This window comes from Rattus norvegicus, chromosome 1, assembly GCF_036323735.1.
Source record: "Rattus norvegicus strain BN/NHsdMcwi chromosome 1, GRCr8, whole genome shotgun sequence".
In the NCBI taxonomy this organism is placed as follows: domain Eukaryota; kingdom Metazoa; phylum Chordata; class Mammalia; order Rodentia; family Muridae; genus Rattus; species Rattus norvegicus.
Window position 1 is genome coordinate 192,344,229 of NC_086019.1, and position 25,444 is coordinate 192,369,672.

Sequence of the window (25,444 nt, forward strand, 5' to 3'; positions counted from 1 at the left end):
GAGAGGTGGGAGGATGTGAACTGCTGAATGCTGGAGACTGAGGAGGTACACTCCTCCATGCTCTCCCAGGAGGCCACGCCCATCCACAACATGGCAAGCTCCTGGTGAGTCAGATGCTGCCTATAGGCCGCTGTCTAGTGGCCCCAACCTGTGCCCAGAGCAACAGATGGGCCTAACGGACAGGAACAGGACTACGAAGCTCTGGATGGGACAGCCCTCCACACCAGAATGGTCGGTGCTCCTCACTCTGGGTAGGATAGTTAGAAAGCCCTTGGAGAAAGCCAAGCACGTTGGGCAGGTTGCCCCATAAACCAAGGGATGAGGATTGAGTAAACACCCAGGGCAGGTATGGGGAAGTCAGCAAAGGACACTTGGTTCATAAGCAAAGCCTTGAATTTGGGCCTTCTATTCTTTAAGCTCTGGACCCCGAACATTGGCTTAAGGCTGGGGACTGCGGGAGGAAGGTGGTGTCCTTGGAGTCTTTGAATATTTTCTATTTTCCATCCTCTATGCAGAAAGCTGGCCACAGCTTGGGTCCTGTGTGACTCTCGGGGAATGAGCAGAACATACTTGTAAGGAGAATTGGACTGGCCAGCGTGGGATGAACTAGGTAGGTCTGGATACTGGATGCCAGAGAGAGGACAGAGTGTTGGGGACCATTAAGTCTTCCTGGGAGTGCTGTCCCTTTCCCCAGCCCATGTGGGGGACTGCGCCACTGCTGGTCCCTGGGCCTTTCCTTTGATGTTGTGTGGCGCCAGCCACTTCCTGCTCCTGCCTGGCTCTTAGGCTTCCAAGTCTCACCACAGACAGCTGCCCTCTGATGTCAACCATATGGGAAGAGGAAGGGCCTGGGTGCCCAGTTCCACAGCCTATGCAAGGCCATAGACTACTTTCTCTTGGAGCCCCACAGTACTTAGCACAGCAGATAATCAGCCCAGCCTGAAAGGAATCCCTCCTCTTCCACCTCTGCATCCCCTGCTGATCTTGGGGCAGGTTCAAGCACACGCCCGGAGCTTAGGAAGGGTCAAGGTTGAAAATTTGCAAGAAATCAGTTAAGCTTCTATACTCAAAGGGTGAGAGGACCCTGGGACTTAGCTCCCTCATTCCCAAAGACCTCTGCCCTGCATCCACCCCTCTCCTGCCCTGCATCCACCCCTCTCCTGCCCTGCATCCACCCCTCTCCTGCCCTGCATCCACCCCTCTCCTGCCCTGCATCCACCCCTCGCCTGACCTGCATCCACCCCTCTCCTGCCCTGCATCCACCCCTCGCCTGACCATTCCTCTCACTGGTGGTGTCTTCGATTTTCCTCAGCCCTATTTTAATGATGGTTCTTAAACGCTTTAACCTCCCTTCAAGGCTTCCACCCACTGGAGGTAGCGGAAAAGAGAGGTTATTAGGACGTGGGGGAAGTGGACTTGTTTAGAAAACGTTCTTTGGAGCATCTTATCTGCATTGCCTGGAAATCAGCAGTTCAGTTTACAGGTCAGCAGGCAGGGGCAGCTCGGGCCCCTTGCAAACGCTTCACGGATGCACCAGCAGTGCAGTTCAGTAGTGTCGGATAGCACACACAAACCAGCAGTGGTGGCACAGCCTAACAGAAACAGCCAGGCCTCCACCAAATCGGCACAAGTCAGCAAGAGTGACAGAGACCAGCAGGGACGCCAGGAGTTCTCTGTCGTGTCTCTCACAATGAAGTGAAGATCAGTGATGACTCCAGACCAATGATGCATTGTGGGGTCTTGTCTATACTTCCTCCAAACGTCGAGTGTCCTCCAGAAGCTGCAGCACACCTCCAGAAGGCTTTTGGTGCATTTTACTCCACGTAGTCACAATAAATGGAGCTCAGCTACGCATGTAAGGTGAGCTAACACACGTGTGTCATTAGTGAAGAATCTTTCACCACGTGTTCTTTCACGTGTTCACGTTAGCCAAACATCCTTTCACCTGAGTCTGCTTCAGCGAAACGTTCTTTGACATAACTGACTTTCCAAAGAAACCAGAAGTTTCCCTATCACCAAGCTTCATTTCTGTGTCATGGAGCTACGGGAAGGATTTGGCGATGGATCTGCCATCTGACCAAGTCTAGAAGAAGAGGAAGTGTCACTTTGCCGGTGTGTAAAAGACACGGTGAGGAGTGTTGTGTAGCTCATAGACATTACCAAACCCCACAACCTCTTCAAACTGTACTGCGGTATGGTCAAGGTAGACAACTGGAAGGACAGGCAGCACTGGTCAGGGGTATGGAGAGAAGGCTACCAGTAATACTCAGTTATGCCATAGTCAGCTCTCTATGCAGTGTATGATTATGCCCTGGTTAAGATATCAGGGTCTCGAGAGACCTCAACAGGGACATGCTTAGAGAACAAGACAAAGATGACTCCTACTTCTACCCCTCTCTGCCCCTACGCTGACCCTCCATATCTATCCAACCCCGGCTTTGTGCATTTGGGTCAACCAGGGACACCACTGTTCTCCTGCTGCCGCCTTGTGGTCACAAGGGGAAAGGCCGTGGCCAAGCCTCGTACTCTGGCCTGTGGCTGCAAAGAGTCAAATGGTCGAGCCCTCATCTCTGCCACAGGAAGAACCACCAGAAGCCTCAAGCTTTGTTCTGTGTTCTCTTGAGGACTGCGGTGTGGACCTCCTCACCCACAGCATCTCAGTCTGGCCACCTTGCCCTGACTCCTCTAACGGCTTAGATTCAGGCTACTGCAGGACCTGACCTGAGAGCTTTGCAGGCAACAGCAAGGAAACTGGTTTCCCTCCATCTTGGCAGCCTTGCCCTTGAGGTCCAGAAGGTCACCTATCTAACTGCCCCATGTCCTGGATCTAATCCTGAGGCCCAGACCTGTACCATCCTTACACGCCTCCCTACCCCAACCCCCACCCTGGGCACAATCTCTGGGCAGTCCCCCACCTTCCCTCCAGTCCTCCAGGCACCTGAGCCTCCCAGTCGTTCCAGCTCACCTGAGTGCTTCACCTCCAGAGAAGCTACTCTGCCTTCTCCCACCCCACCCACACCTCCAGTCAGGCTGACGTGCACCTGGTGCTTGAGAACTGGTAACACTGTAGGCGGGTGTTTTGTTCTATCTGTATATAGTATCTTAGGAGTAGACAAATGTTGAGTTAATCGTCAAACTTTTTTCTTCTTTTTTCTATTTTTCGGAGCTGGGGACCGAACCCAGGGCCTTGCACTTGCTAGGCAAGAGCTCTACCACTGAGCTAAATCCCCAACCCCAATAGTCAAACTTTTAAATGAAGAGATTTCACATTAAAACCCCGATTTTCTGGTGCTCCTTGTGGAAAGTGGAAGTCTTGACTAGCTGTCATTCCCACCTGGCAGGAGCTGATGAACAAGCAGCCCAGCCTCAATTTTCAACCCGCCTCTCACCTCTCACCCTTGTCATCCTCGGTAATGCTAGCAATCTTCCAGCACTGCGGGCTCCAGGGCTGCATCAGCAGGCTTAGCAAAGGCAAGGCCATGGATCTTTTGTTTCTTGGGATGAGACAACATAGCCCCATTCTTTACATCTAGAGAATATTAGCCCGGGGCTGAAGAGACAGCTCAGCAGGTAAAGTGTTTCTCACACAAGCCTGGTGACCTGCATTCGGTTCCTGGAGCCTATGTGTGAGGCAGAGGGACAAATTCAGTTCCATAAAGCTGCCCTCTAACCTCCCCCCACGAGCTGTGGCACGTACACTCACACATAACAACAAGCAAACGTTTTAAAACAAAATAAAAACACCAAAGAGAACCCCAGATGTGGGTACCAACCTGAGCCACTGATTGGGCACCCCAGGGTGACTGAAGGTGTGGCTTAGTTTTTACAAGGATGAGCCTACCCTGCTGCCACCTATATGGGGAGGAAGCCCCTCCTGACCGAGTTCTAGGAGGTGACACCGCAGAGGCTAAAGGGACACTTGGAGGAACCATAGCACAGATGTCCCTTTGTCCTTCTGGCCTCTGGGCAGATGGAGAGGCCCAAGAGTATGGCCTCATGGGACTCTCTTATCACAGCTGCTCACCAAAGACTCAAAGCAGAAGCTCGGCTGCTGGGAGGAAGGGGCTGCTGGGGTCGAGTCACATCATCTTTGGGAACTTAAACTTTAAGTGCCTGGAGGCTGGGACTTCTTGTACCCTCCCTTCATTCCAAATGTGAGAAGCTACAAAGAAAACCATAGCCCTTTGCTCCCCGAATCCTTGCTGACTACCCGGCGTGTGCCCCATGCAGTGCCTAAGTCAGCCATGCCTGCTGGCTTCCTGAGGTACCGAAGACTGCCCACTCCCCCTTCCTATACTGGCCACTCTGTGGCAGTGCCGCAGATCTCAATGTCAGGAAAGACAGGTGGGGCCTGAGTTCTAGAGATACACATTGGTTGTCCAAACTTGGCTATTCTCTCAGGTGTGCAGGACCTGGACAAATCCCCACTAACCTTCTGTTTCCTCATCTGCCAATGAAGCCCAGGACACATCCCCTCCTTGAACCTGCCACAGACACTTTAGAGTGAAATGAGACCTGAATGGAAACTATCATGAACACTGAGGACTACCACACGTGGTTCCACTTAACTTGAGTATCTACTGTCTAGGTTAATAAAGATTCAGCTTGAAGATGCCCTCTGGGTCTGTATCGCCCAGGCTCACAGTCAGAGGCCCAAAAGAGCACCACCCAGCAAGACCTGCTGGTGCCTGTGTGTCTTCAAAGTCCCAGCAGATTGAGAACCATTGGCCACGGCTGGGGATGGAACCATACAATGACCGTGGAAGCTACAGGAGCATGGGGGTGGGGACTGCCTTGTTGCAGCTCTTGAAGGTTGGCAGATACGGTACCAACGGCTTCCTAAACCTCTGCTCAGCCACTGAAGGATGAGAGCCTGCAGCAGACCCAGGATGGTGGTGGTGGTGGGTATTGACACCATAGCAATTGGCAAATAATATGAATCAGAGAGCTCCAAAACTCCCTCTTCAGGTCCTTAACCATTTCTTAGCATAGCTCCAAGGATGTGAGGAACAGCCCCTGCATCTTGGGCATCCTCTTGTATGGATCCTTGATCATCAGGGTAAGAGGCAGCAGAGGATTTGGGGAGCCAGGACTCCCTGGTGGTTCTGAACAGTGTCCATGTCCACCAGAGAAGCCGCATCATGGAGCCGACCAGAGAATGCTTTCTGACAAGAGGGAGGTTGAGTCAGGAAGTTCTGCATGGCCGGGCTGCTTAGTTGGTTGACTGCGTCTCTAGCATGCATGGTTCGGCCCCCAGCACCACGGGAACTGGGTGTTCTGGTACACGACTAAAATCTCTGCACTTAGGATGTGGAAGCAAAGTGTCAGAAATTCAAAATCATCCTCAATTTGCCTGAAAGGCAAGCCTGGACGACACAAGACCTTCTCTCCAAAGAGGGCGGGGCAGACGAGGAGACAGCTCGTCCAGTAGCCCAGTGCTTGCGTTGCTAGCATGAGGACCTAAGTTCAAAACCCCATACCCACAGAAAACTGGGTGTGTTGATGTGAACTTGTAATCCCTGCACCGAGAAGGCAGACACAGGGGGATCCCTGGGCTCCCTGGCCAGCCAGTCACACCTAAATGAGAGCTCCAAACCAATGAGAGACCCTGCCTCAGTGAAGGTGGATAGTATTCCTAAGGATGACACCCAAACTTGTCCCTTAGCTCCTACACAAACACAAACACACACACACACACACACACACACACACACACACACACACACTCAGTCAGAGAGAGACAAAGAGACAGACACACAGGGACACAGAGAGAGACAAGGAGACAGACACACAGAGACACAGAAAGATAGACACAGAGAGAGAGAGAGAGAGAGAGAGACAGAGAAATACACAGAGAGAGAGACACAGAGACACAGATAAGCACACACCAAAACATACAGAGAGAAACACACACGCTCACTCAGGGACAGACAGAGAGACAGACACACTGAGACAGAAAGATAGTCAGACACACAGAGACAGAGAAATACACACACACACACACACACACACATACACAGAGAGAGAGAGAGACAGAGAGAGAGAGAGAGACAGAGAGAGAGAGAGAGACAGACAAGCACACAAAGGAACATACAAAGTGAGAGAAACACACACAGAGCCAGAGAGAGACGGGAGGGGGAGAGAGACAGAGACAGAGACAGAGATACAGAAAGATAGACAGAACAGACAGACACAGAGAGAGAGGGAGGGAGGGAGGGAGGAAGGGAGGGGAGAGAGAGAGAGAGAGAGAGAGAGAGAGAGAGAGAGAGAGAACTAATCTGATACCCAGGCCCCAAACTTGGGCCCCAGGATTTTTCAAACTTCACATAACTCTAAGATGTCGCTAGGATTGAGAGCCACTGCTATACAGCAAAGGCCACCATCTGGGAGTTTGTTATTTGGTTGTTTTTAAGTTTGTTGGGAGCTATGGAATGGCCACTGCTCTATCTAGAGTAACAGCAAGGGCAAACAGTGGTTTCTTGGTCAGTGCCCCATGTTGTAGATGAGTTGAGCATCCAGTCTGAGATTTTCAAAGGACCAGACCCATACCAGAACCATAGCCCTTTGGGCTATCTGTTGCTATGGTGATGGGATGAGATCATGCATGACACAGGATGTATTTCTCAGTCTCTCCACAGGCTCCAGGCTCTGTGCCAGGCCCCAGGGGACACATGGTGAATAGGACACTGGGTTATTTCTATCATCGAAGTCTCAGCTGAAAAATCCAAGTGTCAGCAAACACCCCTTAAATAGAAGTGGGATTAGGAGTCACAGAGAAAGAACAGGAGACTGGAGGAGAAGGTGAAGGAGCAGAGACATCCCCAGGGTACTGGCTGGGCAGGGCTGGAAAAAGAACTTCTAGGTCGCCGGGTGGTGTATGGAAGGAAACATCTCTGGTCACTGATGCACCTAGCTATCCAGGACTGGCCTGGCTTTAGCACTAAAAGTCTTATGCCTGGAACAAAAAGGCACAGTTGATCACCCTTGTGATGACAATGATGCCCCAGCAGGTTTAAGAGCCCCTCAGATTGCTAAAACCTGTGGTTTCTAAGAGAATTCTGTTGTATTTGGATATTTCTATTATTCATTATTTTTCAGAGCTATATACTGGTGATAAGGACTTGTCATGAGTCCCACGTGTCCCAAACCATGGGGCCACAGAGAAATGAGAGTCAGGGTCCATCCTCTAAGCTACAGAGATGAGGGAGCCTTATCCACCCTCGCTGGGTGCTAACATGGCCACCAGATTGTGACACCTTCATGAGGCCCCACAGATTTGCTGGGACATGTGATTTGATGGAAGTCACCTCTTTACATAGCTCTTTGGGTCCCCCTGAATCTCTCTGGAATGCAGCTGCTGGTTCCTGGGTGGTGTTTGCTAGTGGACTGGACTGAGAACAATGAATGTTGGACTCGCCCCCAAAGAACCACTTCTAAACAGATCCACTTCCCCGTGTCCTAATAACTTTTCCACCACCTCTGGTGGGTGCTGGGCTAGAGAAGAGGTTGAACCCTTATTAAAGTAGATTGAGAAAAATGTTTGCAACATTTGTTTGTCATGCAAACAGGAGGATCTAAGTTTAATTCCTAGAACCTCTGTGGAAAAGCTGGGCAGATGAAGTCGTCCATTTATAACCCTCATGATAAGGAGGCAGAGACAGATGGGTTCTCTGAGCAAGGTTTACCTTAGAGTTCATTGGCCAGCCAGACTAGCCTATTTGGTTAGCTACAGGCCAGTGAGTGAGAAATCCTGTCTCACAAAACAAGGTAAATAGCACTGACGACTGGCATCCAAAGTTGACCTCTGACCCCCAAAAGCACGTACATTGTGGATATACCCTTGTCCACACCAGCACACACCTGATTACACGATAAAGTGTCTATCAGTCTTTGGTACATGGGAAGCATTTCAGGCGAGCTCCTGACAAGCACTCGTTAAAGTCAGAGTGAGTTAAATCAATAAGCATTTGCTGTCTCACCACTCTGGAGACTGCAGCTTTGGGGGAAAGGCAGTGGAGGTCATGGAGAGAGCAGCAGTTCTGCAGCTTCAGGTGTTAGAAGGTTCTGAAGTACGGAGGAGGAGGCCTGGGTTGGTGGTCTTCATAAGCCAGGAAGCTGTCTCCTTCCCTGGGAAGACTGTGCCTGGCCAGGTGGAGGCCTTGGAAAGGGACATCTAGACTGAGGCAGAGGGGTCCCCTTCTTCTGGGAATTCTCACCATGGGGCTGGAGGAGGGGCCAGATCTTCCACCCCAGACCACGCTCTTGGAATTCAGGCTCAAGAAGGCTCAGGGAACGCTTCATTCAAGCGTTTTTGTTTTTTGTTTTCTTCTCTTGTGAGCTTATGAGGAAGTGCAAGCCCCAAACAGCCCTTTCCTCTGACCCTCCTAGGCTTGACAGTGAAGGCTCTATGAGTTGGAGCGAGGAAAGGGGGATCAACAAGAGAAAAGCATGCACCAGAGGATGATGGGTACCTCGCCCTGCACGCAGGAGCAAATCAGATGAATATCTCAGAGTTTGGCCAAATTCCATCCAAGCATCCTCACCAGAGAATTGACAAAACAGAGGGAGGCACTTCGAGCTGTGAGAAAACAAGACAAACGGGCAAATGAATGCAGGACAGGGCTGCTGGGCAAACGAATGCAGGTCGGGGCTGCTGGGCATTGCCCATCCATGCAACTCCTCAGATGCCATCCTGCAGGTTCTAAAGATGTCCCTCATAAACTGGAGAAGAGACATTTTTACAAACCCCATCCTGCAGCAAAATAGAGGTTGCACTTACAAACCTAACCCTGTTTTTAGTGGAAACACAGAGGGTTGTGTTGGACCTGCTTCTCCATTGCCTTTGAGCTCCAGCTGACCCTCATGCCACCCTCAGGCGGCCCTTATCACTGTGGCATGAGCCTTTTCTTCCACCACCTCAAGAGTTTGCCCAGAAAGCAAGTTAATAATAATCTTCTCATAGAATGACAGGAACTGGATATTAAGCTCGACCGTAAGATATTCAGAAACACAAATGTGTTTCTCTGAAAAAAAAAAAACTTCTCACACTGCATAGTGATGGGGGCTTTAAGTGACAGGGAGAAACCATGGACTCACTCACCTGCCCCGTGTGCCAGGCCCTGCCACAGTTTTTAACAACCAACAGTGATTTCATTTGGCCGGCCTTGTCCTGGGCTGGGTCACGTTCTCTCTTTCCTGTTGCTTGCTGATCCCTGGCTGGAAGGTGGAGGAAAGGGGGTAGCCTTTGCTTAGCATTGTTACATAAGGATCAGTTCTGAGCAGAGGATCCTGGGAAGTGGCACTCTTCATTCAGCATCCTCTGAGATAGATGCTCTCAGGTACCTCTGGTCCCTATACCAATGGTATAGAACTTTCGTGCCATTAGCAGCATCCTCCCATATGTATTAAATCCTCTCTGTCATGTCACCACACACATCAGAATGGTGCACATCAGAATGGCTGTGCTCTTTCGTTCATTGATTAGGGAAAGCAAGAAAAAAAAAGTCTGAACGTATTTAGGACAAACATAATTTTCAAATATTTTCACTCAGAACTATAGATGGTCTGCTGTCTTGTTGCATTTAAAAAGGTCCCCTGGGGCCAGGTGTGGTCATCCTGGACCTTTGGGAGCCGGAGTTGTCTAAGCTGTGTGGCAAGACCCTATCTTAAAGAAAACTAAAGTTTGCTTCCTAAGTTTGCATTCAGGCCCCTGGCTTATCAAAGCCTTGCTTTCTGGGAAATGTGGGACAGGAAGAAATTGCTCACTCACTTGTTGCCAAGAGGGAAATCTGAAAGAGGTATTGGAAATGTGGGCGGGTGAGGAACTTCCAGGGATTCCTCTGGGAAGAACGCCCTAACCCAGACCCTTCTGAAGGTGTCAGGATCTTGGATTCCATCAGAGGACAAAGACAGCTTAATGGAAAAACAACATCCAGCTGACAATGCAGCTAAGTGCTTGAAAAGTGGCCTGGGGCCACTCCCAGAAGAGGGCCAGTCTTAAGAGGAGTTGAGGTTTGACCTAAGGCCTCCATCCCCCAGCTGCTTCCTCAGCCTCCAAGAGGAACACACTTATTACAGATCCACCAGAGGGAGCCCGTTCCTGCCTCTTGCTGAGTAGTGGTCCATGATGTATTTGTTTTAGGATTTACTTGGGCTCTCACTTGAGGGCAGATCTGAGGTCTATCACATCTGGGAAGGCATGGAAGAGGGCAGCTTTATGGCCACAGGAAAGTGCAGCAGCTTGCTCACATCTGAGTGGGCAAGGAAGGGAAGAGTCCTCCCCCACTCCCACCTCTCATTTCCTTCCTAGTTTTGAGATGAGCCTTCGAGAAGCTGCCCAGTCTGGCCTTGACCTCACACTTGAGGCCTTGAACTTAGCCCACGTAAGATGCCTGGCCAGGCTCAGCACCTCGCTTCCCTTCAGTAGAGCAGTGCACTTGTTAGCCGTAACTAGTCAGTATCAGCACATTGCAATTCAGTGAAAGCCACAGTGTGCATCAGGGCTCACAGTTCTATGAGTTTGGACAAGTTTTGGCATGTATCCTCTACGACAGAATCTTATTAATGTTTCATTGCCCTAAAAATCCTACATTCTACATAGTCATCCTTCCCTGGCCCCCAGGACACTCTTTTCTAGAGAATTACTAGCACCTGATTTATTCTTTGAACGAGGTTGTCCTCTTCCTGGTTCCCTCATTAGTGAGCGTCATAAATGTTTAGCATGTTTACGTTTGTATGAAGCCTGCTGACTGAAAATGACACCTTCACAATGGGAGATATAAAGGGAAGAACAAGTGTCACCCTAGTGATGAGTCAATCGGAATTACACACACACACACACACACACACACACACACCCTACTGTGTGTATCCTCTACTAGAATGGTGGGAATGAAGCAGAGGAGAAGGAAGGAAGAGAGGAAGGAAGGAGATCCTCTGAAGAAGCTGACAATGGCAGATTGACAGGAGAAAATCTATTTCACATGCATGGGGAGTGCAGAGCAATTTCCCAGCATCCCAAGGAGGTTCAGATGTAGATGGTCTTCTTCCTAGAGAGGGGATGGACTCCAAGAGTAAAGAGTGAGTTGCAAGTGATTCTCTCGGAAGTGAGTGAGCCCGGAAGACTGACAATAGCTTGTGCACGGATGGCTGGATGAGTGCCTATGTCCTGAGAACAAGACCGGTGCTATGTGTGGATACATGGATGGAAGGGTGAGTGGGTGGATAGATCTGTTTTGTTCATGGCGTATGGACAGATGCATAGATGCATGGGGGAATGGATAGATTGGTAGATTAGTGCATGCGTGGATGCATGGGTGGTTGGATGCATGAATGCATGCATGTATGATGGGTGCAAATATATATGGGTGGATAATGGGTGTGGGGATAGATGGGTGGGTGGATGGATTAATAGAAGATGTGTTCACGCGTGGATGGATGGCTAGACAGATGGAGTTAGCAAGCATGAATGGACGGGACAGTGGATGTCACATGCGTGGCTGGATGACAGATGCATGGATAGATGAGTGTGTGGACAGATAGATGAATGGACAGTTCATGGATGAATGGATGGGTTGGTGGATGGATAGCTGTGGTCCTAGGAACAAGATATGCCCTATCCGCACCCACAGGGGGGACATGCTGTTACACAGGCAGAGCAGACTCTCCCTAGAAAATGTTAGAATGACATCTTATGACCATACAGGTGCACCGGCCCTGCAGTATCAGGGTGGGGGTGGTCAGTTAATTCTGGTCCACGTTCATGGTGTGGAAGCGTCTCTGTGTAGTCCTCTCCGTTGTGATAATGTGAGTACAGAGTGGGCATTCGGAGCTGCAGTGGGTGGAGCCACCTCAGTTCTACGCAAGTCCATTTATGCTCTGAGTATCTGGCAAAGCATTCAGCGGGGTTCCTTTAATCCTTCTGGAAAGTTACTGTGACTCAGGGAGCAGAGGAGCAGCCTTAGAACTGGGCTCAGTGTCCTCTCCGGAGGCCAAAGAACCTTGTGCACAGCCCTGAGCAGAGAGGAAGTCCCCCTTTTTTCTCTATTACTCTTTAAGATTACATTTTTTTGTTTTTTTAATTATGTTTACATGTGTGCATGTGTATGAGTATGTGCATGTACATGCAGGTGCCCATGGAATGTAGAAGAGGGTGTCATGCCTCCTGAAGCTGGAGTACCGACAGTTGTGAGCCTCTCAACCTGGGTGCTGGGAACTGAGCCCGGGTCATTCTGCAAGAGCAGTGCAGGCTCTTAGCCACTGAGCCATTTCTCCTTTTGAGACAGTCTCATGTAGCCCAGGCTGGCCTCAAACTCAATATGTAGTTGGGGATGACCTTGAATTTCTGATTCTTCTGCCTGCAACTCCCAAGTGCTGTGCCACACAGGACTGAGTTCATTGTCACCATGGAACTTTTCCCAAAATTGAACTGTACTTGCATATGTCAGCCTAAAATAAACTGCCTGGTATCTGACTCCAGACAGGCTACAGAGTTGCGTTGAACTGGATTTCCTTCTTGCCTCACGAGGATCATTACTCTGTAGGCTCTGGTGGTGACCCTCATGGGCTGGGATTTGAACCCCGGACCGTCTGTCTGTGAAGGACTGTTGTCTGTGTCTGTGTGGCACTGGTGTTGTTCTGTTGCCTCCTGTGCATGAGCAACAGCCCACATATTCTCTCCCTCTATGACTTCAGTGTCTTGGCAGTGTCTATCCCTGGCCTCCAGCTTCTCCTTACCTGTCTACCTTGCCCTGAACCTCGAAAGAGCATCTCACCTCTGAACTGAAGACTGAGTCATGGCTGCCTCCTGCCTGAACAACTCCTGACCTCACATGGCCACCTAGCTCTTCCATTGTCCGCCCCTACTGCCAATCACAGAGCTAATCCCGCATCCCACTCAGACCCCAATGGGGGTCAGGGACTGAGTAGATGGTAGAAGCTGAGGATGTACATGTACAAAGTGGGTTCTGTGCGAGAGTGAGAATTCCCATGGAAGCGAGGGCTGATGGACACAGTGCTTCTACTCGAGTCGAAAGCTTCCCCAAGCTCATGTCAGAGGGCTGCCAACCCATCCCCTAGAAGCTATGTTAGTGCCTCACTTCTGTGACAAAATATCTGATTAGGGGGAGATTTATTTTGGCTCCTAGTTTCAAAAGAGGTTTTAGCCCGTGGCTGGCTGGATGCGTTGCTTTGAGTCTGAGGTGAGGAAGGACATGATAAGGGAGGAGCAGGGGGAGGTGTGGTAGAGAAGGCTGCCAACATCTTGGCATCTAGGAAGCAGCGGGAGATAAGAAGGGGAAGAGGACAGACAAGACGTGACTTTCAGAGGCACACTCCTGGTGACCCATTTCCTCCAACCAGGGCCATTTCTCGAAGTTCCCAGTACCCCTTTAAGCTGAAGACCAAGCCCCAACACATGAACCTAGGGGTTCTAGTTTGCCTCTGTGTTGTGATAAAACACCCTGACCAAAAGCAACTTAAGGGGTGGTTTGTTTTAGTTTAAGGTTTCAGAAGGGATCCAGAATGGCTGCAGGCAGGAGCAGGAAGCTGTCCGAACCACATTGTCTTCCATACACAGGGGGTGGAGGGAGAGAGAGCGAGAGAGAGCAAGCAGGGAGAGGGGGAGGACTAGGAATCCTCCAAACCTGTCCCCAGAAGTGCAACTTCTCCAGCAAGGTTACACCTCTTAAATATTCGATATCCTCCCCCAAACAGCTGACCCCCCAGTCTAACTACGTAAGCCTAGTGGGGACATTTCTCATTCAAACCTACACAGGGGTCTGCACAGTCCCTGACGCTCCCCAGCACACTGATGGAAGGGGGCTCAGTACCAAATGGTGCCCACGGTGTTGCCAGCAGCACGTGGTATCTGTGCTTGCCCGAGGCTGGATCATCCTGCAGAGCAGTGGGCAGGTTCTCGACACAGGCATGTGGGTGCTTTGCTCCTGCCTCCCCCACACTCCCTGCTGCTCTCTGCAAGCCAGAAAGAAGGGTGTGGGGGCTGTAGGGACCAGCTGTAGGGACTCCTAAAAGCAAGCTTATTTTCATCATTATTTTTAAGTGTTTGATCAGTGTAATACATTGTAAGTCAAAAAGCACTACAGGTCTCGATTACTTTTCCGCCTCCTCGTCCAACTTGACAGCTTTTCCGGCACACGTTAGGCATCTGACATCCATTACTACAAGAGAAGGAATAAGTGTTGGTTTAAGCCACTAAATTTATTGTAGTTGGGGCTGGGGAGATGACTCAGTGGTTAAGAGCACTGGCTGCTCTTCCAGAGGTCCTGAGTTCAATTCCCAGCAACCACATGGTGACTCACAACCATCTGTAATGGGATCCAATGCCCTTTTCTGGTATTTCTGAAGAGAGCTACAGTGTACTTATATACATAAAATAAATAAAATTAAAAAAAATATGGTAGTTGTTAGAGCAGCTATAGGAAGTTAAAGCAATATTCCTTTGAGAAAAGATTGTGTTTTATAAGCTCAGTATTCTATCCCATGAGTCGTTGTGCGTCCCTTGGGATCTGTGGGGTGTCAGTAAAATTACACTCGAGAACCCCTGTCACTGTCCAGCAAACCAAGGCAAACACGGGGACCCTGCATGGCCCATTCTTTGAAAAGAAAGATCAGGGGCTTTCGGGCTGGGCCTTGGAGCCAAAGCAGCTAGTGGAGCAACAGGCTGTGTGACCCACTGGTTCCATGAACTGAGTGAGGCAAGCCCTCACCCAACATACACACACACACACACACACACACACACACACACACACACGGGCACGCCCACCAGGCTGGGCTGCCACCCTCAGAACAGCTACTATAATGGAAGCTGAGCTTTCTGGACTCACCATCTTGCTTCAGCTCTCTTCATGACTTCCACCATGTCTTGACAAAGTGCGAGGCCCTCACCAGACGTGGCTTGGACTTTCTTACTCTAAAACCATTCCCCTCGATAAGCTTTTCTTTATAGTTTACCCAGCTTTTGGTAGCAGTCACAAAGTAACTTGTCACAGTAACACAAAGCAGACCAAGGTCATTGCCTAAACTCCAGATCTCCTCACCTGTAACAGTTTTAACATTTGGTACACAGCGTCGAGCTCTATCTATGTCTTCCTCACTTACCTTTGTGTGACTTTGGACAGGTTTGGACAGGTTTCCTAATCTCTCTGAGTCTGGGTTCTCATCTGTCCAACTACTCTCATGGCTGCTGTCCCTTGTTCTGGTGTGAGAAACGTGGAGCCTTATGCATGTGTGTGGTAAGCGCCCTAGGCATAGGCAGCATTGATGCGGATATGGGGACCTTCAGCTCACCAAGGGAGGCTCCCAGGCTCTCCCTGGGGCCACCCACATAGTTCTGAGCCCAAAGAAGAGCCTTGCTGTGCATCTAGATGTGGAGGAGACTTGGAGAGACCACAGATCTGTCTTCCCATGAAGGATGTGCAAGGCCACCAGAGAAAATGCCACCATTAGCCAGTCATTTGCTTCCTCCGGGAATGCACCAGAAAGCATGCTTCCTATGCGTGGTACAGGTAACTGAACCAGAAGCGACCAGCATCCCTGAGAAATCACACTCCACTGCTAGTAGCCTCTGGGGAAGACATAGGAGTCTCTTTTTCCTGATAAGAACAGTAGTTCATACTCCAAACTACCCCTAGAGGGCATCATTCCCGCCTCCTCAGGCTAGTCTGGGAAGAACATGACCCAGAGGGATAGCTAAAGGAACTGGTCCTCAACATCTTTTTCCTCAGCTTGCTTGCACCTTTTTCTTCCCCATCACGGACTATGTGGCTGTCTCCCTGGGGCACTTGGAGTCTATGTCTTCCTCTCCTGATAAATTTCCCTTCAGAAGCCCCCTTCACCCAGAAATTTTTCTCTCTGAAAAGACATCCATTCCCTTGGCACATGTTAAGTTTCAGCCTTTAGGGAAGGTGGTCTGGGGACCCCGAGCCCAAGCCACAGAAACTGCTAGTGAATCCATCTGGAACTTCACTGCCACCGCTCTAACTCTGTTTGCCCATTTAGTGGATTTGCTTCTAAGACACACTGCATGGTGTTAGCATATGCTTCTAACAGCCACCAGCCCCCTCCCCTCTCCTCCACCGTGTCTTCCTTCAGGCCTGCAGGGTCTAAGGATGGAGGTCAGGCTTCTGCTCACTCTGTGTTTGGTGCACAGGCTCCTGTGAGAGCTTGAGTGTACAATGGGAAATGAAGTGTTTAGGTCTATGAGGATGCAGTACACAGGACACTTTTCTCATCATAGAATTATCCAGATGGGCTGGGTGCAAAGGTAGGATTGCTACCAAGTGAGCTTGAGGCCAGCCTGGGCTACATGAAACAGTGAAAAAAAAATCCTCCGATCAAACCTTTGAGCTTCGGCTGCCAAACTCATCCTTTTGCTCTGTAGCACACGCCCCTTCCTACAGAGGGTTTGACATCCATTATAGATTAAAACTCTTCTAGCAGGCACAACAGACACAGCAGGAAGGATGGCCACTGGACAGTCTACAAACAGCTAAGCACAACAGGAGAATGTGGAGGGCTGTACACTGGCAGCACCAGCCAACCTTAGAAACAAGCGCACTGAACTGGTGATCCAGGGAGCCTTGAGCAAAGTGGATACAAGACTGAAGTCTACATAGGTACAGAGGCACAGTGGAGAGGGGTACAGAATCTGGTGGCAGGTCTCTGCTGAGGCCCGGAGATGTGTGTCACATGACGTCTGTCCCTCAGCTACTGTCCAAAAGGGACAGTTAGATAGCCCACCCACCCAACCCCCCAGAGCTTGAGCCACTTAAAGGAAGCTTTGCCCATCTAATAGCATCTTGTGATCTCTTCCCAATACCAAAGAGAAAAAGGTCCAGTGAACTGGCTTGATCTCTAAGAAGCTGTGGCTTCCACAGCCTGAACTTGAGAAAAAACAACAGCACAGTAGAAGTCCTTTCCTTCCATTTCATAAAATCACTCAAAGAAAGCCTGCTTATTTCCCACCCTGATTCCTCACAGGATTCTGGGACATGAGACTGAGACTGAGTTCCCTACAACGTTTCTCAAAAAGAGTATTTGGTGTTTGCCTACCCACTTCATGCTGTTCTATCGCTCTGACTTCCTTGGTCCTTGACAGGGGTTCATATTAGGAGGCGTAACCTTTGAGCTGATCTCTTTCAGGTGAGTTTCCAAGTAAGTTGGTATTTTTTTTTCTTTTGCATCTAGACCCTAAACACTCCAGAATCGCACCTGCAACTTTTCCAAATCCATCCTTTCAACCGGCTGCAAGTTAAACCACAGAAGGCTTTGCTTCCTGGTTGCAACTCAGGCTGCCTTCTGCCTCACGGCTTCCATGCCACACCCGTCCTTGTCCTCCCATCATCCCTTCCTCTAACACAATCGAAGTTGAGAGCAGAACTTCCCAACAGCACCCTTCCTCGGCTCAGTCTTCACACCCCGGAGAGAATAAAGCCTGGACTGCCTCACCCTCCTCCCTCACGTCTGTGCCTGGAACGCCATCAGCGGCGACCATGCTGAGGCAGACAGACGGGACAGGTGTAATTAGCAGCGCGGTTTCTTTGTGCATGCAGAACAGAGAGCAGGATGCCACCACCCACACGACGCTTCGGCAGATGCACCATCACTCATACTCACAAACAACTCAACGGGGCTCTGAAAACAGCAACGACAAAGAAAAAAACCAGACTGACATTCAGCCCGAGTTCCAAAGTCGCTCGAGAGTTTCTCTGAGGATAGTGACACCGAACCAAATGCTAGCGGAGGAGGCCCAGTGCCCCCAGCACTGGAGCAGGGAATGATGGGAGGAGCACCAGCCGCCAGGTCAGAAAAAGGAAGCACAGACACTCAGGTTCCTTCAGCAGCTTCTCCCTTGGGGTTTTTCCCATGCAATCAGTGGCCTATGGCTCCCTGCGTGTTGGTCTCTGGTCGCAGTAGGTGTGGAAGGAGACAGAAGCGAAAGTATTTGTAACTTACAGAGAGGGCATCCCGCCACTAAAGGGGCAGATCAGTTGAACAAGACAGTGCTCCAACCCACACTCCACAGCAGGGGGCATCCACATCTGCGTAGCCCAGAAAATAGAGTAACTGTCAGAAAACCCAGGACCAGTCTAGCCCTGACAGCCAACAAGCATAGTCTCATGTATTCTACTGCCTGAGTCCCTGAAGAGCTAAATACCAAGTCCAGGGAATTCATTAGCAGTCTGTTCTCTTTCACCACAGCCCTTAACCAGGCAGGTGCCTGACATCTCCTTTAAAAAGATTTCTTTTATTTTTACTTATGTGGCTGTGTGTGTGTGCGCCACACACTCATATGTCAGTGCGTGTCTGTGATACACACACACACACACACACACACACACACACACACACACACACACGAGCATGCAGGTGCCACCAAGCCCAGTAGAGGGTGTCATGTCCCTTGGAGCTGGAGTTGCTGGCAATTGAGTCTCTGCGAGTGTTGGGAAATCAATTCCAGTCCTCTGCAAGTCCAGTAGGCACTTAATCACTGAGCCCTCTCTCTAGCCATGTCTACCTTTTTTTAAAATCCTACTTCTCGAGTAGTGGAGCTGAACTTGGCCTTTCTGGGTCATGCAGAATCTTTCCACTACAGTGAGGTAGGTAGAGTGGCTAGCAATGGGGGGCTTCAAAGGCTGCTGGTAACCAGGGAACCGGTTAATATTCATTATCCCCCTGCAATTGTTCTAAGTGATATGTAACTTTAATTTTTTTTCACATCTTATTTTTAATGATGGTTCTTAACCCTTTAACCTTCCTTGTAGCCCACCACCCACCAGAGGTAATGGATAAGAAAGGATATGGGGGAAGTGGACCTGTTTAGAAAGGTTCTTTGGAGCAACTCCCATCTGTGTTGTCTGGAAATCAGCAGATCAGTTCACAGGTCAGCAGGCAGTGGCAGCTCAGTCCACTCGCAGACACCTCATGGATACACCAGCAGTGCAGTTTAGTAGAGTCAAGTTAGCAACAGCAGTGACACGACCTAGCAGAGACAGCCATGCCTCAGCCTCAGCTTGAGTCAGCAGGAGGGACCAGCAGGAACACTGGGAGAATTCTCAACTCTTCTTCTCTCAGGGAAGTAAAGATCAGCGAAGACAAGAGACCCACAAGCACAGCTAGCCAAGCTCTGTCTCCCTCACACCATCAAGTCCTATTTATTCCCTCCAAATATCCCGTGTCCTCCATGTCCCTGCCTCAGCACCTGCACAGTCAACCTGAGTCCTTGGAAGAGGTGTCAAACTGCAGCATACCACCAGAAGTTTCTCTCTAGAGAGCCCTGACAAACACAAGTCAACTACACAGTGAAAGGCAGAGCAATACCTGCATGTTGTCAGTACAGAACCCTTCATCACGTGTCCTTCCACGTGCTTGCTTTAGCAGAACATCCTTACTCCTGTGTCTGCTTCAGCGAAATGTTCCTTCACGAGTCTGCCTTAGCCTCTCACACCTGGGGCCACTCCAGCTAAATGTCCCTTCACGTGTTTGCCCCAGCAAAACACGAGACAATCGACTTTCCAATGAACCCTCAAGTTTCCACTTCAGTGATGCATCCATGAAGCTCTCCAGAGCCAGGGCTAAAATGTCCTGCCAGGACTGAAATAAATCAGGCCTTTGGGGAACTTCTTTCTTTTTATTTCTCTCTCTCTCTCTCTCTCTCTCTCTCTCTCTCTCTCTCTCCCTCCCTCCCTCCCTCCCTCCCTCCCTTCCTTTCTTCAGTTCCCCCATCTTGTTTCATTCTCTCATCTCCCTTTGCATGAAAATGAATATTTGGGTTTCCATCTTTTAAAACATTTATTATTTAATGTCATGTATATGGGTGTTATAGCCATATGTATATCTGTGCACCACATGCACACCTGTTGTTGTAGAGGCCGGAGGGGATACTAGATCTCCTAGGACTGATGTCATGTATATGGGTGTTATAGCCATATGTATACCTGTGCACCACATGCACACCTGTTGTTGTAGAGTCCGGAGGGGATACTAGATCTCCTAGGACTGGAGTTACAGATGGCTGTGACCCACCATGTGGATGTTGAAGATGGAGCCTGAATCCTCTGGAAGAGCAGCCAGTGCTCTTAACTGTTGACCCGTCTCTCGAGCCACCCCACTTCCTTTTCAGACAGGTTTCACATAGACCAGGTTAGCATAAAATACAGTATGTAGCGGAGGCTGCTCTTGGCCTCTGAACCTCCCCCTTGTAACTCCCAAATACTAAAATCACAAGCATGTACCGTATGCCTCATCTGTACCCGGCTAAAGTTCAAACCCAGGGTCTTGTGTGAGCTAGGAAAGCACACAGACTGGGCTACACCCCCAGCCCTGAGTTCCTGTCTTTCTTGAAAGCATCTTCCAAAACATAAGCCACCTCTTAGAGTGGGAGATGCTGCCGGGTTCTGCTTGTCTAATCTCAGGTGAGGTCTGGAGCCTTTGGGATGATGGACAAGTGGTGGCCCAGCCCTGCATGGGTGCTCAGGATAGCTGGGACATGTTGCCCCTTGAAACTGAGCATTTGACTTCCCCTAGGTAACCATCATGAAAGGATCCTTGCCTCCCTGCCCCTAACCTTTCCTGCCTTCCTGCCTTCACCCCTACTCCCAATGGAGACGTCGGAGGGCCCAGGAGACAAAGAAATAGTATCGCCACCATGCCTCATACAGGACGCGTCCTTTAAACTTGACCACACTTTGACAATGTCTTTGCAGACTGAAGGCTGAAGCTACTGTGGGCACAAGTTTTGGGAAAGAGCTGCAGCTGAGGGCCTGAAGATATCGGGGGTCACACTCTGGGCCACAGCACAACTCTGCAGTCACAAGCCACCTGGGGAAGTGATGCAGCTCTCTGCCTGGCATCGCTGTGAGCGAGACGAGGGGGCTGCTCGAAGCCCTCACCAGATGCTTTCAGTTGCAGTGCAAATGTGGGTGTCGGGTGGAGTTCATACAAATAGATTATCGTTCATTGTTAAGGAATAATAAAGCTAGAAAAGCTCCAACATTCCTATTCACAATTTGAATAATTCACCAAAGAAATACTGGTATTTCAGTTAAAAAGAAAAAGAAAAGACAAGACAAAGCAGCCCCAAGTTGTTCCTACCTAATGAGATTGGGCAAAAAAATAACCTCTTTAAGTGTGGAGGTGGGAGAGGGTGGCCACATAGTGACAACTTTATCCCATCTCCCTGGAAAACTGCAGTAACACCATTAGATCCACCCCGGCTTCAGTCAGCTCTGATTTGACACACATCCCCCAAACACTCCAGGCTGAGCCTAGAGCCTCCCGCATGGGAGGAGGACAGGCTCCCACTGAGCTGTGTCTCAGCAAGACAGGTCCTATCCCTGTCCTCTACTGGGCTGCAGGAAGGACTCAAGGACAGGCCTGGGCTTGTTCAACGCTGGCAGCACTTCTGGGGCTTTGTGGCTGTCCCATGATGTCTCGGCCAGAACACATTCCAGACAGCAAGTTAGCAAAGAACAGCCCAGCTTCTGCGGTCCCTGCTGGCTGACGAGGAGCAGACCTTGTCCCAGGTCTTCCCCAGTTTTCTTCCCTAGAGTCAATTCTGTCAACCTAGAGGGATTGTCCTAGCACAGAACGGGGACAGGAGAGGTGAGATGACTTTAAAGGTTTGGGGTTAGGGGCTGGGAAAGTGGCTCAGTCAGTAAGATGCTTTCCATGCCACTGCGGAGACCTGTGTTTGATCCTCAGAACCCACAGACAAACTGGACACCGATGTGAGTACGTATAATCCCAGCCCGAGGGAAGAGGAGACTGGAGAGACCCTGATTCAGAAAGCAAGGTGGAAAGGGACAAAGGAAGGTACCCAGAAAACAACGCTGACCCCCCATAGATGCAGTCACATCTACAACATCTACACACACATACTAGCACACATGCACTGGGTGGGGGGTGTAGGAGAAAGAGAGAGAGAGAGAGAGAGAGAGAGAGAGAGAGAGAGAGAGATCATAGATGCTTGCCTTGACATTCTAATGGCCTCTCCTTTTCCCACAAAACTTCTGTGTTACTGTATGTTTACAGGAAAGGACCAGGACATGAACACCGGGCCTCCTGACCAAGAAAGAGGCAGTGGATCTATGATGACTAGCCCTGCTTGTCAACTTGACTACATCTGGAATTAACTAAAACCCAAGCGGCTGATACATCAGTGGGGTATATATATATATTTTTTCCTTAATTAATCACTTGAAGTGGGCAGACCCACTTTTAATCCGGGTATTTTGGGGTGGAAAAATTCACCTTTAATCCAAATCTTTGAGGTGAGAAGATCCACCTTTAATCCGGGCCACGCCTTCTGCTGGCATAGAGGACACGGAAGAAGGAAGCTCACCGTGTGCCTGCTTGTTCTTGCCCTTGCTCTCTTGTTGTTGGCCAGTCCATTTTGTCACTGGCATTAGCCCTACATTCCTTTAGCCGGAGTCAGATCTTTGAAAAGTTGGATTTTCATCATGTTGCTGTGATTAAAAAGAATCGCAACACAAAAAGTGCGTTACATTTATGTATGAAATTGTCACAATGAAATCTATTAGTCTGCATAATTAAAATCCATTAGTCTGCTTAATTAAAATGCTGTAATAATAAAAAAGAGGATATGAAACAGGAAATTAGCCGGTGGTATCAATCTGGTTCTGAGTTTTGAAACTATTGGTTTTTTTTTTTTTTTTAGATAATTCATCTATTCAAGAAAATTACTCCAGCCAGCAGGAGTAGAAAGGATTCAATTTTAGCCTCTTGTCTCTGACGTTTAAGAAATAATAACTGTAATTTCAGGAAGACACCCAAAGCAAAGTGAAGATTTAAATTTTTATTACTTTATTTATTATGTGTGCACCTGAATGTCAGGGGGTGGTGCCCAGGTCACGGTGCCATGGTACACGCGTGGAGGTCAGAGTGTAGCTTCTCTCCTTCCACCGTGAGGGACCTGGGGATCCGACTCAGATGACAGCGTGGCGGCAAGCACCTTTACTAGCTGAGTCATCTCTTTGGCTCAAGATAAGAATTTAAGTGTTTACTTTACGGGTCGAGTAATGGGTTAGAGAAAAGTTTAATATCTCAACTATTTTAAACCTTTAAGCTTCTGTGTACCCAGCCAGTCATTTCTTGATCTTTGTTAATGAAGCTTTAGGCTCAGGCAGTTTATTGGGAAATAAAATTTAAAACAAACTTTCAGTTCTTTTAAGTTCGGTTCAACTTGCACTGAAACAAGACTTCTGCTGGGTGTGGTGATATAAGCCTGTAATCTCACTTGTAAGCAGTTGGAAGACTGAGGCAGGAGGACTGTCATGAGTTCAAGGCCAGTGTGGGTTAAGACTCAGTACCAAGAAGCAACAAGAAAGTCCCACAAAATGCTGTGTCCACACATTAAAATGAAAGCAAGCATTAATGAAACGAGTGTCCCACCGATGGCCTTTTGGGAATATGGGGGGGTCTTTGAGAGTGGAAGACCCCAAACGGGGTGAAATCAAAAGCAAAAACATGAGTTGAGGGAATCTCAGCACATCAGAGCCTCTTCTCCTGCTCCGACAGCCCTGGGCTTGTGGATCAGCTGATCATCTAGACTGAGCCTTCCGCTCTGCCATATTCGGTTGCCAGGTCAGTGGCCCTGGTCATGTAGCATGAACCTGGCCTGTCTTTGAAAGTTAGTACAAAAACCTTCACAACCAGACCTGAGAAAGGAACCTCCCAGAGTATCCTCTGGTATAAAAGAATCCACTCAGAATGGTGACCAGGGCCTGGGAGGGTCTTCTCTAAGCAAAAACTTCCTTTGCCTGGAGCGAAGTGGCCCTCTCCTTCCATGGCTCACTATCGCCCCCATGAGGTAGAGCTGTGAACTGCAGGAACATCCTGCAATCTTTGCAGTGTGTGTGTGTGTGTGTGTGTGTGTGTGTGTGTGTGTGTGTGTGTGTGCAGGTGCCTTCTATCACTCACCACCTTGTTTTTTGAGACAGGGCCTCTCACTGAACCTGAAGCTCACTAATTGGCTAGACTGGCTGACTGTCAAGCCCCAGGGATTCCTCCTGTCTGTCCCTCCGCAGCACTGGGATTATAGCTCTCCTATGAAGCTTTCCTTCATGTAAGTTCTGGGGACCCAACTCAGGTGTTCATGCTTAAGTAGCAAACGCTGCACCCACTGAGCCATCTCCCATGTCATGAAACCTTTCTGCTTGCCAGATGGCACAGATCCGCCAGGGCCTCCCTCCTCTTCTTCCTTCAGATGCAGAGTCTCCCTAGTTACTTCCCCTGTAGCCCTTCGAGCCCCTCACACTCTCTTGCCTCCAGCCAGCCACTCTGCTTAATACGGAAGCTGGCTTCGAGTTAGAAACTGAGCTATGTCCCAGTCGCCGGGGTCTCTCCCTCTCGCTCTCCCTTCCCTACCTGCTCCTTGTCTGGGCATCCTCTGGGCCTCCACAGATCCCGCTCTGAAGATTAGGACACTAACCATTTGAACAACATGTAGAGCCAGCTCTGGCCCTGGGTTGCTTCCTGTGGCTACTCAAACGTCACCAGGAGTAACTTGTGTTAGGACTGGGCAGGTGACAGTGAAAAGAGTGCCAATCTAGAACTCAGACAAGGAGACTCTGTCCTTCCTGTGTGGCCTCAGGCAGACCAGACAACCTCTGTAGCTGCATGACTCCCCAGTACACTGATATTAAGGCCCTGTGTACCCTGCACCATGCCTTGCACTTGACATGCGCTCTTGAGTGCATGAGTCTTGTGCAATGCTGGAACCTGAACCCTTGTGTCCCTCCAAAGGTCTTTTGTTGGAACCACAGACCCAGTGTGATCTGGTCCAGAGGGGTAGCCCTTAGAACTTAAGTCATGGGGGTTCTGATCTAAGAATGGAATTGATGCCCTTACAAAAGGGGTCTGAGGGAGTGGGCTTTCCCTGTCAGCATATGGGAGCATGGTAAAGAGGCATTCTATATGAGGAACTGCCATCATACTTGTCAGTGCCTTGATCTTGGACTTCCAGCCTCCAGATGTGAGTTCCTGTCGTCTAACAATCTGCCTGGGGTGTTTTGTTCTAGGAGCCCAAATAGATTAAAGCACAGGATCCCATGGTTTAACCATCTAACAAGAGAGGAAACAGGTGGGGCTGGGGATTTAGCTCAGTGGTAGAGCGCTTACCTAGGAAGCGCAAGGCCCTGGGTTCGGTCCCCAGCTCCGAAAAAAAGAACCAAAAAAAAAAAAAAAAAAAAAAGAGAGAGAGAGAGAGAGAGAGAGGAAACAGGCTTACGAGGATGTGTGACTCACCCAAGGTCACACAGCTAGAGAGCCGTAGAGCTCGGGGTTAGACTTTAGACAGCGGAACATCACAGCACAGATGAATCAGAATCCTCACATCACCAGAATTCTCAATATTAAAGAGATCGTGACATCAGCAATAATGCTGGTGATGACAGTGACGACG

The 25,444-nt window shown here is 49.5% G+C and overlaps 2 long non-coding RNA genes across 5 annotated transcripts; one reads left to right on the plus strand and one right to left on the minus strand.

Moving 5' to 3' along the window:
- Positions 1–14,036: 14,036 nt before the first annotated feature.
- On the minus strand, positions 14,037–25,444 carry LOC134485178 (uncharacterized). Of its 2 annotated transcripts, XR_010063159.1 has the most exons (4): positions 25,288–25,444; positions 22,273–22,487; positions 18,837–19,003; positions 14,037–14,177 (listed from the first exon to the last, which is right to left on the minus strand). It is a non-coding gene; the product is annotated as an uncharacterized LOC134485178 (long non-coding RNA). The 2 variants fall into 2 exon arrangements; XR_010063160.1 differs by lacking the exon at positions 18,837–19,003 and having other exon boundaries at positions 25,288–25,440.
- Positions 21,315–23,497, plus strand: LOC103691239 (uncharacterized). 3 transcript variants are annotated; one of them, XR_001836015.3, is made up of 3 exons: positions 21,315–21,753; positions 22,054–22,185; positions 22,700–23,497. It is a non-coding gene; the product is annotated as an uncharacterized LOC103691239 (long non-coding RNA). The 3 variants fall into 3 exon arrangements; XR_590500.4 differs by having other exon boundaries at positions 21,316–21,749; XR_005499483.2 differs by having other exon boundaries at positions 21,320–21,624; positions 22,700–23,496.